The following is a 23902-nucleotide window of genomic DNA, read 5'->3' on the forward strand; positions in this document are numbered from 1 at the left end:
AGCTCTAAAACTGAGCTTTGTTATGAAAGCTTTGGCACTGAACTTTGGGCCAAGAATGGAAGTGGCTCCTCTATGACAAAAAGAGCAACTATTGCCTTCATGTATTCCAGGCATGGCTCAAAGGTATAATCAATAGAAAGGTTAAAATAGGGGATAGGGAGATCTAAAAGCTGAGAAGTCCCATATGGTTGCTTTTCCTGAAAGATGTCTGCTTGTTTTGATGCTCATCCAACTACTTATCTGCACTGATAAAAACAACCCACAATAAAGGCAGCTGCTGCTTCACAGTTCATGATGTTCTACATTCAGCATCCTGTGTCCACTTTCATAAAGCAGAGCAAGAGTACATGCAGAAGTATTAAGTGTATTTTTTTTTTTTTGCACCAGTATCTCCTGCTTTTCACATTGCAATTAAATTCATTTTCCCTATGGGAACAGCGTTTCCATGTTTTATAAACTTTTCAATCCAGTTTTCTTCTACACTGTCCATTCCATTCAAAATACTGCCTCACTTTTCTGATGAGGGAAAATTGGTTAAGTCCCTGCAAAATGGGTTCAGTTACCTTTGCATCTGTCTTTTCATTGATCCATGTCCTGGTTTTAGCTGGGGAAGAGTTAATTTTCTTCACAGTGGAGGGTATGGGGGTTTGTTTTGAATTTGTGCAGAGCAGAGTAGCAATAATATAGTGGTGGTTTCTTTATTGCTGGGTAGGGCTTAGAGACAAGGCCTTTTCTGCTTTTTGTATTGCTGTGCTGGCCTGAAGACTGGGGTGCCTGGAAAACTGAGAAGAGACACAACTGGGGCAAGTGACCCAAACTCACCATTCCCTGTGATATCCTGTTCAGTATATGGAGCTGAAGGAAGAAAGAAGAAGGGAAAGACATTTGGAGTGATGGTGGTTATTTTCCCAAGTAACTGTAAGACCTGATGGTGCTCTGCTCTCCTGGGGATGGCTCAACACCTGTCTGCCCATGGGAAGTGGTGAATTAATTCTTTGCTTTGCTTGTGTGGGCAGTTTTTTGCTTTCCCTGTTAAATTGTCTTTATCTCAGCCCACAAGTTTTCAGCTTTTACCCTTCAATTCTCTCCCCAATCCTGCTGGTGGGGGAGTGAGCAAGCAGCTGCCTGGGGTTAAACCAATATCCTGAGACTCTGCTGTTACACTGTGGTGCACTCCAGAATAACTTGAGATTTCACTAATGCTGAGATTTCACTGGTTGAACCCACTTTTTACATATACAGGCACAAACTCGTAGGCAGGGCTGTGGCAAGGAGCCTTGGCTGTGAAGGGGTTTACTGTACAGAAGAAAATTGTAGGACTCTTTCATGCCCATCTCACCAAGGTGCTGTTTCATCCCATCAACCTTTCCATGCCCATCCCCTGCTTGAAACAAAAGGCCTGCGTTAAGTTATGGACCACATATTAGTATTAGACCATCAGCTGACTGCTTCACTGCACCTCAGACATAAAACGTGACAGAAACCACAATTTGATATCAAGTCAATATTTGCCACGTTCAGTGTTTTTTTTAAGAGGACTACTCGTCCTTGCCCAGAGTCAAAGTGAGCTTGGCTGCACCTGCACTAGACTGTTGTCCCTCTCTAATTAACCATTTGTTTTATTCTACCCAAATATGGAAAAACTTTAGTGTATGGACACAACCCAGATGTTTGGTTGTGTCCAAGTACTGGTGTTTTACCACATGCGGGTGGTTAGGTCTGAATCCTGAGAGAGTCCTTTGGTCTTCTTGAACTATGGCTGAATTCACTGACCAAGAGCAGTCAGCTGTTTACATTCTTCCTCCTGTGTTTGCATGGATTAATTTAAACATACCTGTTTGGGATGAGGAAAGGCAGGGATGAAACCAGAAACACACAAAGGTACAGGGTGAAGGTCATTACAGTGAGATGGATGCCCCATCCCTGGAAGTGTTCAAGATCATGTTGGATTAGGCTATGAGCAACCTGATTTAATGGAAAACTATGCTTGTCCATAGCATGTCCATTTCTAGTTGAAATGAGAAAACTTTTAAAGTCCCTTCCAACCCAAACCATTCTGTGGTTCCACAGGCAAACTCAGGCCATGAGTCCCTCCAGACAACTCCACCCAAAGATACCGAAGGGATTATGAGACACCCGTTGGGCACCCATCCATGGGCTGTAGCAGCCAAAGGGAACAACCTTGTGTGCGGTGGTTGAACAATGTGTGTTCAGGAAGCTACACAGCTATCTTCCAAAAAATAGATTTTCTCCCTTATCCAGAGGAAGGAGAGAGTGAAGAGACTAAACCACAAACCTGCAGCTGGGAAAGCACAAGAAGAGAAGGCAGCTGGGTTCAGTGCCCTTCCCTGCCAAACCCTTGGCTTCCCCACATTTTGTCTTTGCAGCAGCGAGGAGAGCATTTCCCCTTTCCTATGAGGGCCAGGCAGATGAATGTCTCAGAGACTACAAAGGGTTTTTTGCATGTGGTATTAGCAGGGACCACCTACGTATCTTGGACAGTTCCCTGGAAAGCCGTGACGTGGGCCGGAGCAGCATGCCTGCCTCCCTGTTCCCCCTGCCTCTCGCTGCCACCCCCTGTGCCTGCCACCCTTGCCAGCTGCCGCTGCCGAACGTGGCAGCGCCCGTGCCAAGAACGACGATCCTCCGAGCAGAGCTGCCCAAGCACTGCCAGTCCCTCCATCCTGCTCAGCTCCCTGCGTCTCTCCCGTTGATTTACGTATCTCTGCAATGTTATTTATCAACTGCTCCATAATTAATCAGATGCAGAGCTTGGCAGCACTAAATGAGCAGCCTGTCTCCAGTGCTCCCACTGCCACCAGCCCCCTCCCCTCCCAGCTACCATGCTTTATCACACACCACAACACTGGAGCCTGCCTTCAGCCGCTCCTCATAATAGCAGCCAGGGGGGCTTTTCAAATGATCTCATCTCACCGGGAGAGCAGGCACTCATCCTGCCAGACTGGCAGGAAGGGAGGAATTAGCATACAGGTAAATGCCAGCTTCCTGCCGGTTATCCCACCAGCCACCTGGCTAAAGAGCTGCAGTCGCTCTGAGATTAAATATCGTGCTGTTCCTTGCTTCCTGACCTCTTCCTGCCCCTGACACCCTAGCCTCAAATCTCTCTCATTTCTGTCAGGTTGCTTTCTCTTGTTTTCTCCCTTTGCATCTTGTCCCAGCATCTTTCTTTTGCTTTTCCCTTCTTCACTTTCCGACGCCTTTTTCTCATGTTGCCTTCTTGCACTCACCCACTATTACTGCTGCTGCCTTTCTACCCAGTTCCTCTCTCACATAAGCCTCAGATGAAGTAGAATGTGCAAATAAAATTACATTGTACTGTTTTCATGAGCAAAAGCATAAGAGAAGCCTGGACTCCAGAAGTGCTTCGACTCAAATCTATCAGATATAAAGACCACAGATCCTAATCCAATAATAACATTTTGGCTTTGCCTCAGATTAAAAAGAAAGGCTCAGGAAACAAGGGTTATGTTCCTAGATACGGTGTTTGTGGACTGACATGCTATTAGCAAGACATATTGCACCTCAATTTACCTGTCATTAAAACATAGAGGACAGAAATGCTAACTGACCCAAACTAATACAGTGTCCAGGCTTGTAAAAGTAATCACACACTCAGGGTTAAAGTGGAAGGCTTCAGAGATTGTCTGGAAATTTAAAATCTCTCTCCCTTTTTATTCAGTAAGAAGGCTTGTATTGAACACCCACTTTTCTGAACCAACCTGTGGGAAACCAAGTGGGGACTGTAACATCAGGAAAACTTGGCTCCATCACTCTATAACCTTATTGCTGCTCTTTTCATGCTAACATACCTCTGTGGGGGGACCTTAAAAAGGCTCCTGCAGGAGTGAGCTGTGATGCAGTGCAGACACAGTGAAGTCTTCACAGAGAACTTGGGCACTGAACAAGTCCTCCACTGGCAGCGGCATCACTTGTGAGTGATGACTGTGCAGCATATCTTAGTTTCACACATCCTCTTTCCCTAAAAATACAGGGAACATGGACAATTCCTAGACTTCAGCTGAGTTCCTCAGGCTTCTTAACTCTCCCCACACTAGCATGCTGCCTAACTTGCATATAATGACCACTAACTCTTCTAAAATAAGCCACCCTTTGTGACTGAGGTGAGCTCTTCAGACAAAAAGGGCGAAGGAAGAGAAGTGTCAGCTTTGTCCCAGTGCAAAGTAACATAAAACTGGCAGTCTCTGCCACATGACAGCCTTGCTTAAAAAGGTAGAGACCTGAGCAAGGGACTCTAAGCATCACTAATTAATATGAGTCCTCTCTGTTGGACCATTGCACATAAGTAAAACAGGACTGACATTAGTCAGGCTTATGACTAATATTGAGGTAATCAGAGGGCCGATAAGAATTCTGGTGTATCTACTTGCCCATGCCTTTCATGCTAAAAAGCGTTGCTTTTATCCTGTATGAAGAATGGAGGTGGGAAGCAAGTAATAAGAGGAAAAAAATTGAAATATCTAGTGTGAAATTTCATTTATTTATTTAAAAGCAGATGGGGTATAGTGGGGAAAACAAGAAGAGAGATTAGAAGGAGAGGAAAGACTAGTAAGGAAGGCTGTAGAAGCTGTAGAAAGCTGTAGAAAATGGAGGTAATAGGAAATGACGCAGATACAGAGAGATGTAGAAAGATGTAGAAAGCCCTGTTGAAAACCTTTATTTTAGCTCTACTGTGCAGATGCTTAGCAGAATTTTTGCTGCCAATGATGGGATGTTTCTGTTTCTCATGGATTTCTAGCTAACAGACTCATATTTTCCCTTTGGCTGAGGGCATGGAGTGCGTGTAAAATGCCAGTATTGCACCTCCTTGGAGCTTTCTCTCTTTCTCTGTAGGACTGCTGCTCTTTCAGGGGACTCCTGGAAAGGCTGCAAAAACAGCAGCTCAAAAAGCATTAAAGAAATGTAGTCGGTCCTAAAAGTCTCAGGTGGGAAGAACATAATCCAAAAAGGACAACTAATTATTTGGTGGATTAAGGCCACTGGCTGGGTTTGCAGAGTTAGCAGATGGACAAGAATGCAGTGGAGTTCTTTTTCAGGATGGATGACATGGTGAGAACATCTGTCTGCTGCAAGCAGGAATATGTTCCTGGTCCACTTGGTCTCAGAAACAGAAGTGCAACCTCCTACTTGGACACAACTCATAGAAACCAAAACTGCATCGAAGGGCTTTTTTATGTTGTGAGATCAAAAGGCTGGGACTTGGCTTTGCAGAAGGGGTTTGGATGAGCCTCACAGTGCTGCAGACTGAGAACTGCTTAGATAGAGCTATAAAAGTAATTGCTAAAAAGACATTACCTTACAAAACCTTTTGCCACCAGATTATGAGTTTGACTCCTGTGCATTCTGGTGGCACATTAAAATCATTACTATTTGCATCTGACCACTGTGTGGTGGTCTTTGTGTGAAGGAAGGTTTGTGGCCTTCAGCCATATCCCACTGAGTACATTTAAATTACTAGGAGCGCTGAGTGTAAGGAGAGCTCATCCTGTTCTACCAGACTGAAGTCAGTGCAAACTGGCACAAATAGGAAATCCACATTACAGGAACTCACAGGGGCTGGGGCAGATCTATCCACAGAAAAAAGAGGTCCCCTCCTTAACTATGCAAAGATCAGGACTAAATAAACAGCCCTAGACACACTTGTTCCTTTAGTTGAAGTCTGCCACATCAATGAGGAAAACACATTATATTCCACCATAGCTCAGCAACTGGAGCTTCAAGTCTTCCCAGAAGGGCCATCCTGCACTTGACACATGACAAAAAACATGGAAAAACCACTGCAGAAAGAGAAAACCATGGTGTGTTCCTTGGAGCAGAGAGGGTCTAAGTCCTTGGAAGCTTGTAAATGAGAATTGCCAGAGTGCTTGGTCAAAAAGGCAGGAGAAAACCAGTGGACATCTGATTTCTGCCCCCCCTGTCACACATAAACACACTGTTTCTGTTAGCAGCCAATGCAGGGCAGCAGTGGCAGCATTGCCACACAAAGATCACTGCCACACTGAGTGCAGACACACTCAGCTCAGCTGTAAAGGAGCTAACTCAGCTTTGGGCACCAGTCTTTACCCAGCAGCACAGTGCTTAAGTTGGGCCAGTTGACCCCACTGGATCCAGCATGAGAAAACTACAATATGCCCACAAGGATTTGAACTCCATTGATCTTCAAAGTAATGAGTAACAAGCATTCATTTTGCAGAGGAAAAGGGCAAGGAGGGGGAGAAAGGCACACACATGACACAGAGGGACCATGGCAGGCCATCCCAAGCAGCTGCATGTGTCCTGTTTCCAGTACTCCCACCATGTTGGTGCCCTGATTCTTGCAGCACATCTGCTGCCCTCACAGCTCTGCAACAACCTTTTCCCCAGTGGGCCCAGACATATCACAACTTTTTAGCAGCCCAAAAGACAAGGCAGAGGAGGACTGTCTGAAAATGACAAACAGAATTATCCTGGTATTATGCAGGGCAGCAGTTGGAGCCAGCACTGCTATTTACAAGGGATGCAGCTTGCAAAAAGCAAACATCCCTCTGTGGCCCACGGGGTCTCTGCTCTAACTAACATGTCGTGTGACGCTGAAGGCAGATAATTAATCTCCCATCACAGCACCTGTCTGCACCCCCTTTTCCCTTATCTAATATCTTTGTCCCTGTCCCTCCCTTTACAGACACCATTTACAGCAAGGGGGGAGTGAGGTTTATCACTGCCACCTATTGGCATTTGCCCTACAGGAAGAACATGAGGACATGGCAATACTCTGCACAAAACCATCACCACTTCTCCATGTTAATTCTTCCTATAAACCTGCATACACTTTGATGGCCAGGGTGTAAAAACACAGCACATATTCTGGACAGGTCTGTAAACTAGTTGTAAGCAAAGCTGCATTAGCAACAATCCCCTTGTTTTAGGGGTGGTGGTTTGTTTTTTGTTTTGTTGCGGGTTTTGGTTTGGTTTTGCATTTTTTTGTTTGTTATTGTTTGGTGGGGTTTTTTTCCCTTTTTCACTTGTAGGACTTAAGACAAGAACTGCACTCTTCCACTCATCTGGAGCAGGATCTTTTAATATGACGTGGCATTATGTGTTTTGGACATACTCTGCAGGTCCTTATAATCTGTGAAGAGCTTTCCCCTCAGTACTGGAAGCTAGTCTTATAGGGCACTCTGGGAGCATCCATGTTGAACTAAATTTGGGATATCTGGCACAGTTCTGTATTAAGGTCAACTTTACTTAGCTCTAGCCATCCAGGCGAAAGTCTATTTTCCTGCTGGGTTCTGTAACACACATACAGGCACAATGCAGAAAGCATTTTTAAGTTTTCAACTAAATCTACCTCCTGCTTTGAAGCTCAAAAGGTCACACTCAAGGTGGGGTTTGACACCAGCGCTGGAATAGAGAAGAGGCAGGAGAAGCATTGCTGGTCAAAAGCTGGGGGCATTGACAGAGCTGTGTCTGAGGAGCTCTGAACTGAAATACCAGGAGGGCCGCAGGGCAGATGGGGGGCACTTGCAGACTTGTTTAGATGGCCAAATCTTGTTTGCTTTACACAGAACATGCCTGGATGCAGTCCCTGTTGCAAGTATCTCCTTTAATAAAAATCAGAGTTCTACTCTGATAAAGCAGCTGAAGAGAAAGCCATCCCTTGTTCTCTAAAGCTGACCTTTCCCTTTCCCCAGCATAGTTAGATCCCTTACAAGATTTGGTACATTTAAGAAGAATTTTTAAAAAACATTTTTACAAACATGTTCTGCATCACCGCTTCCACTAATCCAGCCGACAGGGGCGATCAATGCCTTTAAAGGAGATTTGTGGAAACCACAAAGAGTCAAATGCTGCCACTATGGAGATAAATGCCCCTTCAGTTCCTCAGCTGATGCTCACCACAACACACCTCCTCCGGGGAAGGCTTTGCTCCAGACTCAGCTTATTATTAAGGTGGGGCAGAAGTTCAGGACTGACTCACTAAGAACCGCTCCCCACCTGGTTTAATTTCTCACTAGAAAGACCTGTGCTTAAAGCACAGCTACAGCACCCTCTTTCACTATGCTGGATTATTAATTCAACATCGATCCAGAGGAAACACACTCCACTTCCTACAGCACCCTGCTTTTGAAGGTAACCCATTCTCTCTATCGACCAGGCTGAAGGTTGCTTAAATTAGCAAGAATAAATAAAACCTCAACTCTAGTGAATAGCAAAGAGATCTGAAAAAATGTTCCTTTTTTTTTTGTTTTTCATCCAAGATCAGGATTTTAGTACACTGTCCCTGATTAGCTCTTTACACGTGAAACATTTTTTACCTATCTCTTTTTTTGAGTCAATGCAGGCAGCAAGTAATCTGGGCAGAGGCTCCTGTGCTCAAACCAGATAACAAATCAAGCTATTCAAGATTAAATGCATTACCCTGTTTCCCACTATTTTAAAGGCCAGAGTTCTATAAACTAGTGCCAGATGTTTTAATTAGCAGAAAGCAACAGCATATTCCTGCACAGCATGTTCCAGAAGGGATACTAAAGCGACAAAGTAAAAAATCTCAACACAGAATGAATGCATGTTTCATTATACATCTTTGACTTCTTCCCCTACACTCTGCCCACAAGCCTGCCTTTCCTAGGACTCATTCCAAAATATTACTTCAAGTAGATTTTGTTTTTGTTCTTTATTGTTTCCTGGAAACCTTTGTATATATATATTCCACTGGCGTCTCTCTACTTCCCCTACTCAATCAATCTTTGTCCCAACCCAAATCTATTTCGCTTCATTTCAAGAAACTAACTCTGCCTCCTGATCTAACAGAGACTCCATTAGGGATGCAGCCACAGCACATTTAGCAGTCTGTTTGAACCTGTGGACACAGCAAGACAAAAATTAATACTTCACCTAAAAAAGTCATACAAGAGTGTTTCTTACATGAGGCACATGTAATCCACAGGGGGATGCTGCAGTATGATACAGGTGCAGCTCTGTCACTAGTCAGCTGATGAGGATCTCAGGATCAAATTTTGCAGAAGACTTCTTCTCATACAAGTATATAACACAAGAGGGATTACAAGTGACATCATACAGAACAAGAGCAGTTTGGGATGTTTGTTATCAAGATGATACTGCTACAAAGACATGACTTAGGCATGATATATTGGAGAACAGAAAGGGTGACTATTACCTCACAAAAGACCTTATATATTTTCTCCTAATGTTCCCCATTTTGTCTTCAGCACAAGTTTCTGCATGCCTGTCTCTGCAAAACTGGGGAGAGGCACTGGACCGCCCCCAATGACTACTGGACAGGTGCAGTGTGCTCTCTGTTCCAGCACATTGTGGTGCCACACTTGGGGACAGCATTCACACTGTCCACACTTAGCACAGTAGGGAAATATTTCTGAAGCTTTTAGTGAAGGTTATAAAATTCTGTGGGGGATGGCTATCCCCAAGACAAGAGCTGTCCTCAACACCAAGATTATATTCATTTTTCCACCATCTCTAGGGTTCTGACCATGTTGTTTTCTTCCTTGTAGAAACCATCATAGCTAGGGCAGGCAGTTTTGAAAATATTGGGCTGATAAAAAAGGAAAGATACAGCAAAATAATACCCTCATCAGTGTATCTGTACTGGAAGAAATGCACAACAAAAAGCCAACACAACTAAAACATTTGCCACTTCCTAATACTCAAGTATGAAGTGAAAAATTAGAAAGGAAAAAGAAAACACAAGTTCTGGGTTATGATATCAATTTGGTTTCCAAAATAAGCTTCATGTCTTATGGTCAACTGTCACATTGTGTTCTTGGAAATCCAGTTTTGCACTGCTGCATCTTTCTAGAAATGCAGTGAGCTGGGACAATCTGAATGCTTATTCCTCTTCTGCCTCTCCTGCTCTTGCCCCTTGTTTGCTCCTTCCTTCATCTGCTTCAGTGGCTTATTTCTGATTTCTCCTGTCCTTTGGAGTTATCAGGAGTAAGACACAAGATTGATTCTCCAGGTCAAACTGTTCCTCATCAATTATAGTAAACAAACCAGGAACGTGTTTTCTAGCCAGTCAGTCTCCTTTCTCTCTCTCTGTCTCACACACACACACACACAGATGTCCTTTTACTTCCAAGGAAAATAGGAGTTGAAATGGGTCAATTTGTTATTTTCTCTTTAATGACAACCATAGTCACATTTCTCAGATTTAATAACTCCTATGGAAAATGGCATTTCTTGGTGAGAAACAATACCAGGTATTGATACAAACAGATAGGATTAGAGATAAAAACATCTAAATCCATTTCTGGCAACTCATATTTATGTGTTTCAGATTTTGGTTTACTTCAGGGGAAAGGATTAGGGGCACATGGAAAGAATAGCAAATCAATTTGACGAGAACTTTTTAATTGGAAAGCCAAAGGCACAAAGATTGGCTTCCTAAAGGGCTATGAGGAAATACCTGAAAGAAGGGGAGGAACAAAATGAAAGAGAGAGAGAGAGAGAGAGAACAAGAAAAAGGTCATTAATTCCTAATCGTCTTTCATTTTTTATTTCCTTAGCTGCTTACAGCACAGCCTTTTCCCTCAGCAGCTCCCCATAGCTGAAGCCATCTCTGTGAGAAAGTTTTTCACCAGTAGTCCCCATCTCATTCAGCAGACAGGTCGATATTCCATCCCTTCAATCCCTGCAGATGGTTGGCACCAGGCTGTCACAGTGGCTGGGTGGCACAGTGTTGCCATCATGCAGCCAGCAGCGCCCACAGCTTGGTTTTGGCCATGGCTAGCAGTGCAGGCACAGGGTGCTTCTCACTCACAAGCCCTCAGTTCTTTATGGCCCCAGGAGACCCAATGGTGGGTGCATTCCAACCCTCCTTTCTCTGAAGGGATATATCCATCTCTGGGGAAAGAGGCCTCCTCTCACCCTTGCAAAAGGCCACCCATGATTTGCTGTCACACAGAGCAGTTGCATCTCTGATGCTTTCACTGCTGCAGCACAAAATCATTATGTTCTCTTTCTGTCCCAACTAGAAGAAATTCCATTACAAGCATGTTTTTCTAGATTAAGCCAATCTCTAGCTTCTCCCTGGCCACAAGACAAAGCTAATGTCCAATTTTATTTAGGACAAGACCATCCGTATGACTATGATAATGTTGGTGCCATCACATATGAAATATTGCAACATCACAACACATCTCAGCTCATGATAGAGCTGAGTCCTTAGATCTTCAGCCTTAAGGAGGTTGTTAAAGATAATAACAGCTTTGTTTTAAATATAACTCACATGTGGGATCTAGACACCTTTCTGATGAGGCAGTAAGGAGAAGGCAGGACCACTGCACAGCTGAATTTCCTTCTGGAATAAAGATGACCAACAAAGATCCAAGACCAAAACCATACTGAGTAGTGAAAGCTACAAAACCACTTTGAAAAAACACATCTCCTAAGATCATCCACAGCCAGAAGTGAACAACTCAAGACATAACTACCAAATCCCAGGTTTTTCCACCATCACCACCATTCACATGCTGACAATTGGTTAGGTTTCAACAGCAGACTGTTTGACATCATCACAACCAAAACTCTCTTCCCTAACACATATGATTTGCTTCTTTAGTCCTTTTTCGGAATTCTTTGTATGTTGCCACTAGCAGAAAATACTAGACCCTTGCTATGGTCTGTCTTGTCTCACAGTGCCTCTGTGCCTTTCTTTGACAACACAAATGCCTGCCTGACTGGAGTATGTACTTTCCATGACAATCAAGCATGTGAATTTGAAGGATCCTTAACAGATGATAGTGATGCTCAAATAAGCTTTGGCCGTTCTTACACATATTAAACTAGTGTGCTATTAAATATGTGCCAAAAGCGAAGGAGGAGATCTGTGAGGCTCCATAACCCTTGTAAATGAAGAAGCTTGTTATAAAACCACAGAGAAGTCTGCAAGAGTAAAACCCTAAAAACTAAACAAGTCCTGACTCCAGACTTTTCCTGAGTTTTATGTCTTTTCCCCCCCTTTCCTCCTTTCATTTAATAATAATAAGAAAAAAATTAATAAGTGGAATGTTCTGTAGTAACTTTGAAAGAAGTAATTTAATAAAAAAAAATTCAGAGTGCCTCAAGTTAATTTAATTCAATCCTAGGCTCATGCTGCTGCCAAATTGCACATTTCAAAACTGCATAGCCAAAGAACTTTAGGTGCCCTCTGAGAATGCCTGAAGTGAAAGAAAAGGCAGAGAAAAAAAGACCCATGAAAGCAAATTAAGGCAAATACCTTGTTGGAGGTTGGAGGGAAAAGAGAAGAAAGAGAAGGAAGAGGAAGTTTTGATTAATGTGCAAGTGATTTATGCTTAAGAACAATAGCTGGGTAGAAGAGTTGCTGGGCATTTATTTAATTATTTAACACCCTTTGATGGGAAGATGGTGTAGGTCAGGCCAGTCAAGAAGAGGAAAGCTCATCAGTAAGGAATAACTATTTTGCAAAATGAAAGTACACCACAACAATAGAGTCCTGAGGGTCAGGGCTTCAAGCAAGAGAAATCCAGCTCTCTGGACTACATTCTTCCATAGAATGTATTCAGCAAGGGTCTTCAGACATCCATCCTGGGACATAATCCAGTCTGGAGTCTGTGAACACACATTTTGTGTCTGATCGACTTCTCCTGAGGCAAAACCACAGCGAAAGCAGGGCTGAGTACAGCCCGTTGTTAGCTGGCATATGAGGTAGCTAAGAACCCATAATGGACAGCTAGTAGGCAAGAAACCATCTTAGAAATATTCAACTATAATTCAATGCCCTAATGTCCTTAAGTCCTACACCAGAAAGAGCCTAGAAATTAAGAGGTAGGGTGCAACTTTGGTCTCGTAACTTCGCTCTTGGAAGAACAATGCATGATACATTACCAAGCCAAGATGTTTTTCACCAGTCCTGTCTATCCATACAAGTCCCTGGATCACATTGTCACCATACTATGCTTCTATTTAATTTGCAAAAACCTGTACTCAAAAATCTGCCATCTGAGGCACAGTCTTTAAGTGGGGAATAGAGTTGCTAGCATGCCACTTGCTCCATCTCAGAACTGCCACAGCTAAGCAGACCTACCTATCATCACCTCTGTTCTCTCTGTCCCCTGGGTCTCTCTTGGTGTCATCAGTCTCTTTACAACAGTATGGCTTTAGGTGTTAAACCCTTCAGAACAGAGAGTGTTGATTATTATAAGTGTGTGCAAACATTCCTCTGTGTCTTCAAGGCTTATGAAAAAAGGTTACAGCAAGACTGTCAGTAATACCAGAGGACTGGATTTGATGACCCAAAGAGGTCCCATGGAGCCCTATACCCCCAATCACTTGTGTATTGTTTCTTCTATTACTGTTGGTTCTAATCTTATTGTCTACTTCTTGGAGCAGGCAAAGGTAAATTCTACTGGCTTTCTTCAGGTTTAAGGTTAAAGCAGCTCTGCTTGAAAAAGGCATTACATCCTAAATAAGCAATACAGTTTTGTCCAAAGGCCTTAGACTATCTGCTATGATTTCCTCTTCAGGAGGATACAAGTTAAGCTGGATGTCATTGGAAAGTCAGTACTTTCAACAAGATTTTTGATAAAGCCACATAATTAACAAATGACCTTGATGTTATCATACAAACTGGGCACATTTTCCATTGGAACAAATACCTCAGCTAGTGTCAGAAGATTTTCCAGTGTTCTTTTTGTATATGTGTAAAAATACATTAACAAAGAGAAATAGAATGTTGATATATATATATTATATATATTTTTTTAAAAATCAGTGCTTCCTAGCTCATACTGTTTCTCTTCTATTTTTTTTAATCTACTTGTTTTCCTTTTTTTCACATTTATTTTTATCTTTCACCGTCTACCTTCCCCCAATTCTATCTGCTTCTTTAGTAAATTATGATAATGGCCCAAGTTCTTCAAATGTATAGGCTTTGATAGGAAATATCATTTCCATCTACAGCAAAAAAAAGCTTGTTCCCAGCTTCACCCATTTTATGCAGTCTTTGCATCCCCTACACTCCACATGCTGATGACTTGATTGCAACTTAGAGCAAAATCTCAAAAAGAGATTGTCTCTTTTTGAACTATATCAAACTTAATTTTCATGAACAACCAATATTAATGCAACAGGTTGAGTTTCAGTAGAAAAGATTTATAATACACACACTAATATTTACTGGCTTTTTTAATATTTACTGTGGTATCCAAAAGGGCTTTAAATGCATCTCTGAAGTTATCCCCCCATTTGGCATCTAGGGAGCAGGAGTCCATATCCTCTAAGATAATTAGATACTTAATGATCTACGTGTCTATTTACTTTTTGAGGATCTCAGCTGCAGAGAATATTAAGCGACTAACCTAAATGTCAGACAAAAAGGTTGCGGTAGTGTCTTTAAAAAAAAAAAAAAAACAACCAAAAAAACAAATCACAACAGAACCAGAAACCAATCTCCTAAATCCATATACTTTGTCTTAACTACTATCCTTGTGAATTACACTGTTATATAATGTAATTAGAAGAAAATAGCAAGTTCTATTCTAGGAACTTCTAATCAGCGACAAGCACTGCACTCCTAACGATCTCATTAGAAAAGAAATGCATAATTGCACGGTAGCACCATCGAACAAGCTCTACCTCCAGCCAGAGGGGCATCCCTGTTCCACATAGACAGCACAACTTCGAGTAAGGCCACTTCTGCTACGGGTAACACCAGAAACACAGAAAATTAAGAAGCAATAAGACCTCGTCTCTTCTAAACATGAGGTAAGGGGTTTTGAAAAATAAAAGAAGGAAAGGAAAACTCTATTAGGAAAACTCTATTACCAAGGTATTGTTTATTCAGAATAAACACTAAGCTGTTTTGCTGCAGTTCTCAAGTGCAGCAGTTTTATAAGCAAAGCTTCCTTCCAATAGGAATAGACCTAGAAACCTTACTGGCACCTTGGATTTTGATCCAATCTTTGCAAATACATTAATATTCTGTAATTGCTTTGCACATTTTATTTATACCTGCCTATTATTAACTTGTACGTTTCAAAGCAAGCACCTCACTGCAACACGATAAATTGAGGAGCTCAACCTTTCTGCCCTATCTTTACAGGTTTGGTACAGCTCAGGTCACCCACCACATGCTTGATGGGACAACAAATGCTTTGACCCAACCCTTTTTCCAAGGATGAAAGAGCCAGAGCAGGCAGCTGGCCCAAACTCCCGGTGCCAGAGCAGACATCTGGCATCATCAACAGCAGTCAACCATGGCTGAGCTATAAACCTTGACTTAGCTTTGAAGACCCCCAAAATATGAGAGCAATGTGATCTAGATTTTGTATTTGAAGTAACCACTGGATGTAATGTGTCAGGCTCCTCAGCAGGAGGAAAGAGTGTACTCCAGTGGCAGAGATCCCAGCTACACCTATGGGATAACAGGAAAGCCTTGCCAGATCCCTATGCATTTATGATTAGTAACTCACAACACACGGGGAGACAGTTTAAGGTTTTCAAAACAGACATAGTAGCTGCTGAACGATATTTGCAGCTCTTTCACAGTTTCCTCTGCTAGCATCAGCAAACTCCTACTTGAGTGTGCCACTCTGTAAAATGGGAATTTTACAGCTCCACAGGGAAGATGTGAAGGAGTAAAGCACCAAAGCGAGGAGTTAGGTGCCTAAAAGCTTTATTGATCCAGGTCTGAGTATACCGTATTATTGGACTCTATGTTAGGTCATATCTGGGAGCCTAAGAAAAGCAGCTGTAAGAGGCAGCAACGGGATTGAACTCTAAAGTAAGGAAAGAATATAAGAAAAAACATGAACTGAAACGCTTTAACCTATGAAGGCAAGGACAAGAAGTGGTTAAGAGGGGATTTCGCTTAAGCATGGAGAAGAAAATCTTAAGAGATACAAATCACGACTGCTGATGATTCTGTTTTCCTCCTGACACAGATAATGGGATAAGTGGGCATGCATGGAAATCACAGAAAGGAGAATTTCTGAGAAGATGAAAGCCTTTCACAAAGCCGGCTCCGCTATACCATTTTTTTCCTGTGCCTCCTGTTGGGAAAGGCTGGAAGTACTACCCTGGATTCCTCCACTGTCTGCCAGAGGAGCTGCAAGCTCTCCTGTGCCTGGGAACATGCCCTAAGCCTTGATCTGCACCTCACCAAGCAGCCAGGCTTGGAGCAGCTCTGAAATGTCCCCCAGCTGCTTCTCCCACTTCATTTCCTAACACACTCTTCACAGGAAGAGACAGGGACTGGAGTAACCGGGAGGGCTCACCCTGCTCATCCTGTCTGGCATGTGCAGGCCTTGAACTGGGAGTGTGCTGAAGGGCTCTGGTGCCCTGGTCCTGTCTCTGCTGGCTAAAGGAAGTTACTGAAGCTGGAACAGCCTCTGAGGGAGTCTTCTGCATGCTCTTCCTCATGCAGGGGAAGGCAGTGAGCAAATAAAGCAGCATCTTCCAGCACTGGGCAAGCCAGCGTCAAAGCTCACTCACTGATGTGTGAAACCTAAATCTCTATGAGGCTCCTCTTCATCCCTTTTTTTTTTTTTTTTTTAATTCTCCCCACCCCCAGCCACTCTCCCATTTTTTTTGGGTGTTGCCATGGAAACTGCATCTGGTTTCCATTCTCTGTCTTTCAGTCATGTCCCTGCTCAGAGTCAGAGGCAGCATCGAAGAGACATTGATCATTGATGCAATGAACCATCCCTGCAGGAGCCAGGCTGCCCTGTAACCCCGGGCCTCCCAACCACCTCCTGCCTCACAGACAAGGTCCAATCTTACTGCTCTTTGGGCAAGTTTAATTAAAAGTGAAGCAGAACCAGGCCCTATGAGGCAGAATCCTTCGGAGGGTCATGAGAAATGTCTGCACATACACACACCTTGAGCCCTTACGGAGCTTTGTCAGGAGATCCTGGGTTATTCCCATGTCCCTGTACACACTGAAGTCTACCCCCAGCTGGCTACAGAGGAGCCTGTGAGACTGATGTGCTGTTTCTCTTTGAAAGGTAATCCATATCCCATCACGTGCCCCTTTCCCTCCTGAGGCTGCTAGAGCAGAGATGCTCTTTTTTGGGACTTGCCTTAGGCCACATACACTGGCAGGCCTAGAGCTGAAGGGTACACAAGGTACCTCATGGCCAATACATCTGCAGCCTTGCTCTTCTGTGCCTTGCCTCTGGTGGCTGGCATCTCATCACTTCCCCCAACAGAAGAGGATGTGAGTGGAGCAAGCAGCAAACCCAGAAACAGCTGTGCTGACACAAGAAGTCAACAGAGCAACATTTCCATTAGGAAGGGATTTCAGATGGCAAGCAACAAGAACAGCAACAGGCCAAAAAATGGGAAGGTGTATCAGTAAAGACAAAGCAATCTCAAAGGAAGGAAGAAAGGATGAAAAAAAAACGTTGAAACAGGTCCAAAAGAAAGACTGGCCTGGTTTTTTAATTTCAGCTTGCTGCTAGCTGAATCCCTTTTCCTCCAGCCTCCTCCCACCACCTCCCCGAAGGGTATCATTGCCTCCTAATACACTGATGTGCCAAGGAGCCCTCTGACAGCTCTCTATTAATTAACTTCATGCCGATACAAATTTTATTTAAAGTTAAAAAAATCCAATTCACATTGATCCACCTTCATTGCTCCATGTGGCTGCCAATCAATGGCTGCTTGGCTTTACCTGACGGGGGAATAGATCTCGCAGCTGCACGGGGAAGGGAGCGCTTGGGAAGTGGGAAATAAAAGAGCTGTCTTTGGGTCTCTCCCACATCATACACCCATGCTGGAGGAAGATACAGCATCCCTTCTCCTTCCCTGATTTTTGTGCACCCTCCAAGTTCTCTGCAGACCTCCCACTCCTGACAGTGTGAAGTACTCTGTACCTGCTGTGCTAGGTCCCATTGTCCCAGCCCAGGAAGGGGTTTTTCTCATGTGGCAGACTAGGCACAATGCACAAAGGCTCAGTGGGGACAAAAAAAGGGATGAATTGACCCCCTGCATTAAGGCTTCTGACAAGATTTGCCGAATTTCTCGATGGCAATTGTCGTTTTACTCTCAGAGGAAATACCTTTGTCTCTTCCCCTTCCTTCTGCCCCAAGAATCAATATGGCTTTTACAGAGAACAGCCTTTCCAAACAATGCTTTGTCCCTTAGGCCTTGTCTGCAGTAAGAAAATTGGTAAGCACTTTTTTTTTTTTTTTTTTTTTTTTTCTGCTTTGCAAGGAGCAAAATAAGATGCTGGATAGGAAACATAACACACACATCTTTACCTAAGGATGAGAGAAGGGCTCCTGGTCCTTCACTGCATACATAATAGCTTTTAACACTACTGGATGTTGTCAGTCAAGGTAAATGGTTTAGCTCTGGTTGAGTTTGGCTACATATGCCAACACAGACTTCAAGATGGCCTTTCTCCTAATTTTTAAAGTTAGATGACTTTTCTGTGACTGAGGAAGAAGCAGAAGATGCATAACCTTGCATCTTGACACTGTGAGAAAGGTCATTTTAGAAGCAGTTATAGCGTACTCTTTCTAAATCCCTTCTTGAAAAATAATCGTATTTCTCCACTAGAGGCAAAGCTTTCAGCTTTCCAATATGGAGGGGGCTTATTGTTTCATTTTCAAGATGCTAAAGTCTCACAGTCAGGAGCTCCAGTGTTAGGGCAGTACTGAAAGAGACTATTTTAGCAAAAAATGTCCAGCTTTAGCCATCATGTGAAAGGTGGAGAGAGATTACTAAGCTAGCCCCGGGCATCACCCTTGAAGTCATCATTAAAATTCCACCTCTGAGCTTCCTGGTGATATGTCCATCTCTGATGGAGTCATACCATTCTGCCAAACAACAAGCCCTGCCCATATAAGCAGGGCATCCAACCTACACTTTTAATGGTTGACATGTACAAATCCTCATATGCACCCACACATGTGTCTTAAAACACAATTATATTCTGGCTTCTATATAACAGCTTCTATTTGTGGGTGAACAGTAATACCCCTGCCAAAGACCAACAATATGACCTGAGGAATTAAGTCAGCCTGTTTGTCTAATTTAGGTGATTCTGGGCACATGCTGGTGTTGTACCTTATAAACCTAATACAAGCTGAAACGGAGGAGGCTGGATACCCCTGAAATTGAAGTCTAAGTGCTTGTTGTATAATGTAACAGCATGGCTTGTGCACTTTCACCATGAATACTTGCAATACTTAAGGCTGAATAAATACAGTACAGGCTTGAACCACAGAGAGAAAAATGAATGGGAAGGAGAAACAGAGGACTGTTAGGTTGATCATGTCCTTGGTTTCCAGACAAAACCAAAAAAAATATTACCAACTTGATTCTCATGCTTGATAACAAATTTTTGGGACTAATTTTGGTGATACAGAATCCTCTCATTGCAAATTTAGTAATTCTAAAGCCTGTGACCTGTTTTCTGATGGTAGATATCAAAATCCATATCAGCTAATCTGCTTTGACACTTGCTTTTCCATGAAAGAGAAGAGGAAGCCACAGAAAGTTTACTTCAGAAATGGATTCTGAGTTCAGAATGGGCCAAGTGGGAAGCTGGTGCTTGATGCTTATCCAGCAGGCTGGACTTGGAAGCAAGACAGGATTTGGAAGCAGCTCCAGAAAGGATTTTGGAGGAAGAAAAAGCTTTGTAACAAGAGCTGCTGAAAAACTAGTGGGCTCTCAGGAAAATAACCATGCCCACATCCAGCCCAAGTGCACATCACTTGGTCTTTCTTTGCTTGGTAGCACAAGCATTAAGTTTGTTTTGAGGATTTATCCAGGCATAGCTCACCTCCAGGTCACTGGTTTCCTGCCTTTTGGTGAAAGTATTTTTAACACCTCAAATCATCAGGATCTCAAGTTCCATCTGGTGGTCATCTCACTCCAAAGACACCAGGGCTGATATCTGCAGATAAGAGGATCCACAGAGTTCAACCCTCCAGCAATATCGTAGCACTTCATATCCTGAAATGCTCTTTAAGCTAACATTTTTATTGCCAGAGCAAGGATTAAAGCACAGCAAAATTAAATAATTCTTTTAAGGTAAAACAAAAAGACCCCTGGAAAAGCAGGAAGCTCAAATTTTAACTCCCATGTCCCAGGCTAAGGTTTTATCCTGCTTCCTCTGTGGTCTGAGTCTGGTTCTTCTATCCCAGCTGAGACACCTGCAAGGTTGCTGTGAATGCAACTGATTGCTACTGAAATGAACCAACACAGTACCACAACCCTTCTCTCACCTATCCCTGCAGGTCTCTCTGCTGATCCCTCTTCCTTTCTTACTTGCTCTTTGTCCACTTTCCCAAGACAATTTCTCTTTTTGCAGAGACAATTTCTCTTCCCATCCCACTTTCTCTTTTTGCTTCTCTCTCGTATCTTGCAAGGGCAAAGATACACACCAACTATGCAGAATAGAAAAGAAACATCCACAGGGTGCTGAACATGTTCATGGGAAGAAAACAGCCACAGTAAAGGAAACAGCTCTGGCTCTCACAAATCTGCCTTCAGACAAGAAATCAAAGGCACTTAAGCTGGCTTTAAAACACCTTGGGCTTTTAGAGCTTGCTGGAAAAAAAAAATAAATAAAAGCTGGAAGAGAAGAGGGGAAAAGAGAAAAGAGAGAGGTAAGTAGGAGAAAAAAATCCAAAACCCCACAAGTAAACTAAGGAAGTCAGAGGGACAACACAGCTCTGCCTTTGGTGTTTGCTTTGATTAACATTACTCCCCTTCTGGACACTGAGGAATCACCATCCACTCCCCTCTTTGGTCCCCTCTTGCCTCCTTCCCCCATTCCCTGGGACACATGCAGCACTGTACCTCCATGCCTTTACTACTCTTTCAAACACACCTTCGCCTCCTTCTCTCCAGCAACCCTTACCCCTCAACTCCATCCTGGTCTCAGACTCATTTTCTTTCCCAGGCCTTGATGGAAAGGAGCAGGTCTGGAATTAGCTGTTATCCAGCCCCAAACTGCTGACTCTTGGGAGCAGGGACTGCTGTATGTGCTTACGGCGTCCCCATCACCACTTAATGCCTTTTGATATTGCTACAGGAAACACACCTAAAGCCAGAAGGGGTCATTTGGGCTAATACAACTTCCAGGATAACATCGACTGCAAAGCAACACACTCAGCACTTTCAGCACTCTGTGGAGAAAGTTATTCTCATTACATCTTCTCTTAGAAAGGTATCCAGGTTTGCCTAAAAGACTCCAGCTGAAGCATTGTCTACCATAAACCCAGTCAGACCAGTTGGTATCATCCTCTTTTTAACTTCTGCCTCCTCTTTAGTAGAAATTTGTCTGCCTTCAGCTTCTGATCAGCATGTACCATTATACTTATGCCTAAAATCATCACACTGTCAGGACTTGTCAAAACCTATCTTTCTCTTTAGGAAAAATGCCACAAGTTCACTTTTTTTTTTTTCCCCCCCAGAAAAAAAAAAAAAAACCATGCTCAGATGAGAGACTTTCCTGTGAACTAAAGATTTGGGAAAAACCCATTTTGTTTAGGAAATGTGAGACTCCTTTTCTTCACTGAGGGTGAAGTCCCTTGCTTTGATAAAAACAGAGTTTCTGCTGCTACTACACAAGCTTTTTGTTTGAAATACAGAAATTCAGACTGGAAACATGGAAAAATTTCTGTACCAGGGAGGCTGCAGCAGGTACTCGAATTAAGTGTAGGACCAACAATCTTGTCAGGGATCAGCTAGATAAAGCCATAGTGACCCGATCTGACGTGGCCAGCAGAACAGTTGTATTTGAAGCAGAGGCCAAACTTTGTGACCTCCAGTGGCCCTTCCCAGCCAGCATGTCTGCAGTTCTATGAAATGCAAATCAAAACAAAATACTCCAGCTTACCTGAAACTGAGCATTTCTGCAAGTCTTTTCCACAAAATTACAGTATCAAGGAGATGGTGCTTTCGAAGGCAAAACTTGGGCAGTGTTTTAGCAGGAGCTATAAATATACTCTTGAATTCAACTCCAGAGCTTTCCTTAACATGGGAAAAAGCACATTTAGCTCGCTTCACTTTTGCTTCAGCCTATTCCTACCTATGCTGAGTACTTTATTTAGAGTACTATGGTGCACTCCTTTTTTTTTTTTTTTTTTGTGTGCCTGTGGAAGAAAAGCTCATCTGCAGCAGAAGATCATATTAAAGCACATCAGAGCAGTCCCTATGCAACACCCAATTCCCAAGCTGCAGTGCCTCCTTTTTTCCAGAAACTCTTTGGGAAAAAAAAAATCAACATTTTTGTTCAGAGAATTTCAGCTGAAAATTCTTTTGAGATAGTCTTTTCTATCAAAAAGCTGTCAGGTTTCCCACTGAAGTCTGTAACAGAGTAAAAGTGACAACTTTTTCCTCTGTTTTGCTTTAAAGTGCCATATTCCTATTTTTTATTTTTTTGGAATGGAATAAAAGCAAACATGACACAGTGGTATTTCCATTCCAGCTATCATTTTGTTTCTCCTTTTTTTTTTTTTTAACTGAGAAACAGAAATGAAATATTTTTAATCACAACATTGATTTTTAAACTGTTTGTTTCAAATACCCCCTTGGAAAACCCTTATTTTATTTTTTTTTTCCTGTAAAAGAACTGATGTTGTTCTCCTTCCCATAAAAGTTCGTTTTCAACATTTCTATGTTTCTTTTTCCCTGCAGGAACACTTGCTGCACATAAATTCAATCTATGCAAATTCATTTCTCTTCCTTGGCCAGACATGGGCTGCAGGATGGGTCCTGGGAAAACCCCTCTTCAGTTTGTGTCAAGGATCTAAAGAGAGGCTGTAATCTCACTCCAGCTGACAAGGGTGGGACCCACTGCCTCTGAGTACACTTCACTTTTGCCACAGTGTACATCCAAATATCAAGGACAGTGCAAAAATTACTGGAATGTCAGTAGCCGCAGAAAAGTTGGGCAGCAACCTTTTGTTGGTGGCTGACAATAAAATTTCTTCCCGAGTTTGTGGTCAAACACACGTGGATTTGATAGTCCTCAGAGCTCTCTAGAAAATCATATTTCCATCAAAAAGTGAAATGTTTAAGGCACAGTGAGAGACCCTGCTCATTGAGGGTAGCCTTAACCTGCCTCCCTCAACCTGAGGACCTGGCTATCAAATTTTGTTCAGCAATCCAGTGCTCCAATGTCACTTTGCAGAGGAGAGGTAAAAGCCCTTTTTGGTCAAGAGCAAAGATCCACAGCCCAATTTAAAGCATTTTACTTTGGTGCCAGGCCTGTGGCAATATCAGTGTGTCTGCCTGCATTTTGTTTTCAGGACTTAGGGAAATAAAGAACTTTCAAACTCCTTAGCAGAGCTGACTCTGCTGTGCAATCCTTCTTTATATATAATCCACACAGTGATGGTAATGTGGCTAGAAATATTTGCCAGCAAGGGATTGAGTGGGTGTGAAACGGGTTTGCAGAATTATTGCTAGACTATTTAATTTTGACTTTAGATACATATGCTTCTCCCTGCTTCTGCACATTGCTCACTTCATCGCTTTGGCTTCACACCTTTCCTACAACAGTCCTGGTCAAGCTTGTCTGGTTTTGTCTTATATTCACTGTTGGTTCATGAAGTGCTGTTTCTTGAAGGACATTTCCAAAACCCTGGTTGCAGATCCACCACTCAACAGCACTCTATCCATTTCCACTGAGAAAAACTGATTAGTCAGTCCTCAGTTCCCTTTCCCCGGAAGGCATGTGGAGGCAGCACACAGCAAATCAAGAACTAATGCCTCTGCTAGAAGAACTTTACTAAGGATAAATCTTGCATAACAACTTAGCTAGAAGACTATCTATGTAACATAGAAAGCATTAGAAAATGCCCACTGGAGTATCCCTCAGAACTTCAAGGTTGCTTAATGGTCCAAACAAGTTAGCAGCTTTCCTCAT

General features: G+C 42.8%; 1 protein-coding gene and 1 long non-coding RNA gene across 3 annotated transcripts in view; both read right to left on the reverse strand.

Annotated features, from left to right (window-relative positions):
• LSAMP (limbic system associated membrane protein) overlaps nucleotides 1–23902 on the reverse strand; it is a 1013191-nt gene that overhangs the window by 943919 nt on the left and 45370 nt on the right. The window lies entirely within an intron of this gene.
• Nucleotides 1–23902, reverse strand: part of LOC140685243 (uncharacterized) — a 114823-nt gene that overhangs the window by 78814 nt on the left and 12107 nt on the right. The window contains exon 1 of the long non-coding RNA XR_012058552.1: nucleotides 1–23902. This exon is cut by the window's left edge and continues 16846 nt beyond it; it is cut by the window's right edge and continues 12107 nt beyond it. This is a non-coding gene — a long non-coding RNA (uncharacterized lncRNA).

Source organism: Taeniopygia guttata, chromosome 1 (assembly GCF_048771995.1).
Source record: "Taeniopygia guttata chromosome 1, bTaeGut7.mat, whole genome shotgun sequence".
Classification (NCBI taxonomy): Eukaryota; Metazoa; Chordata; class Aves; order Passeriformes; family Estrildidae; genus Taeniopygia; species Taeniopygia guttata.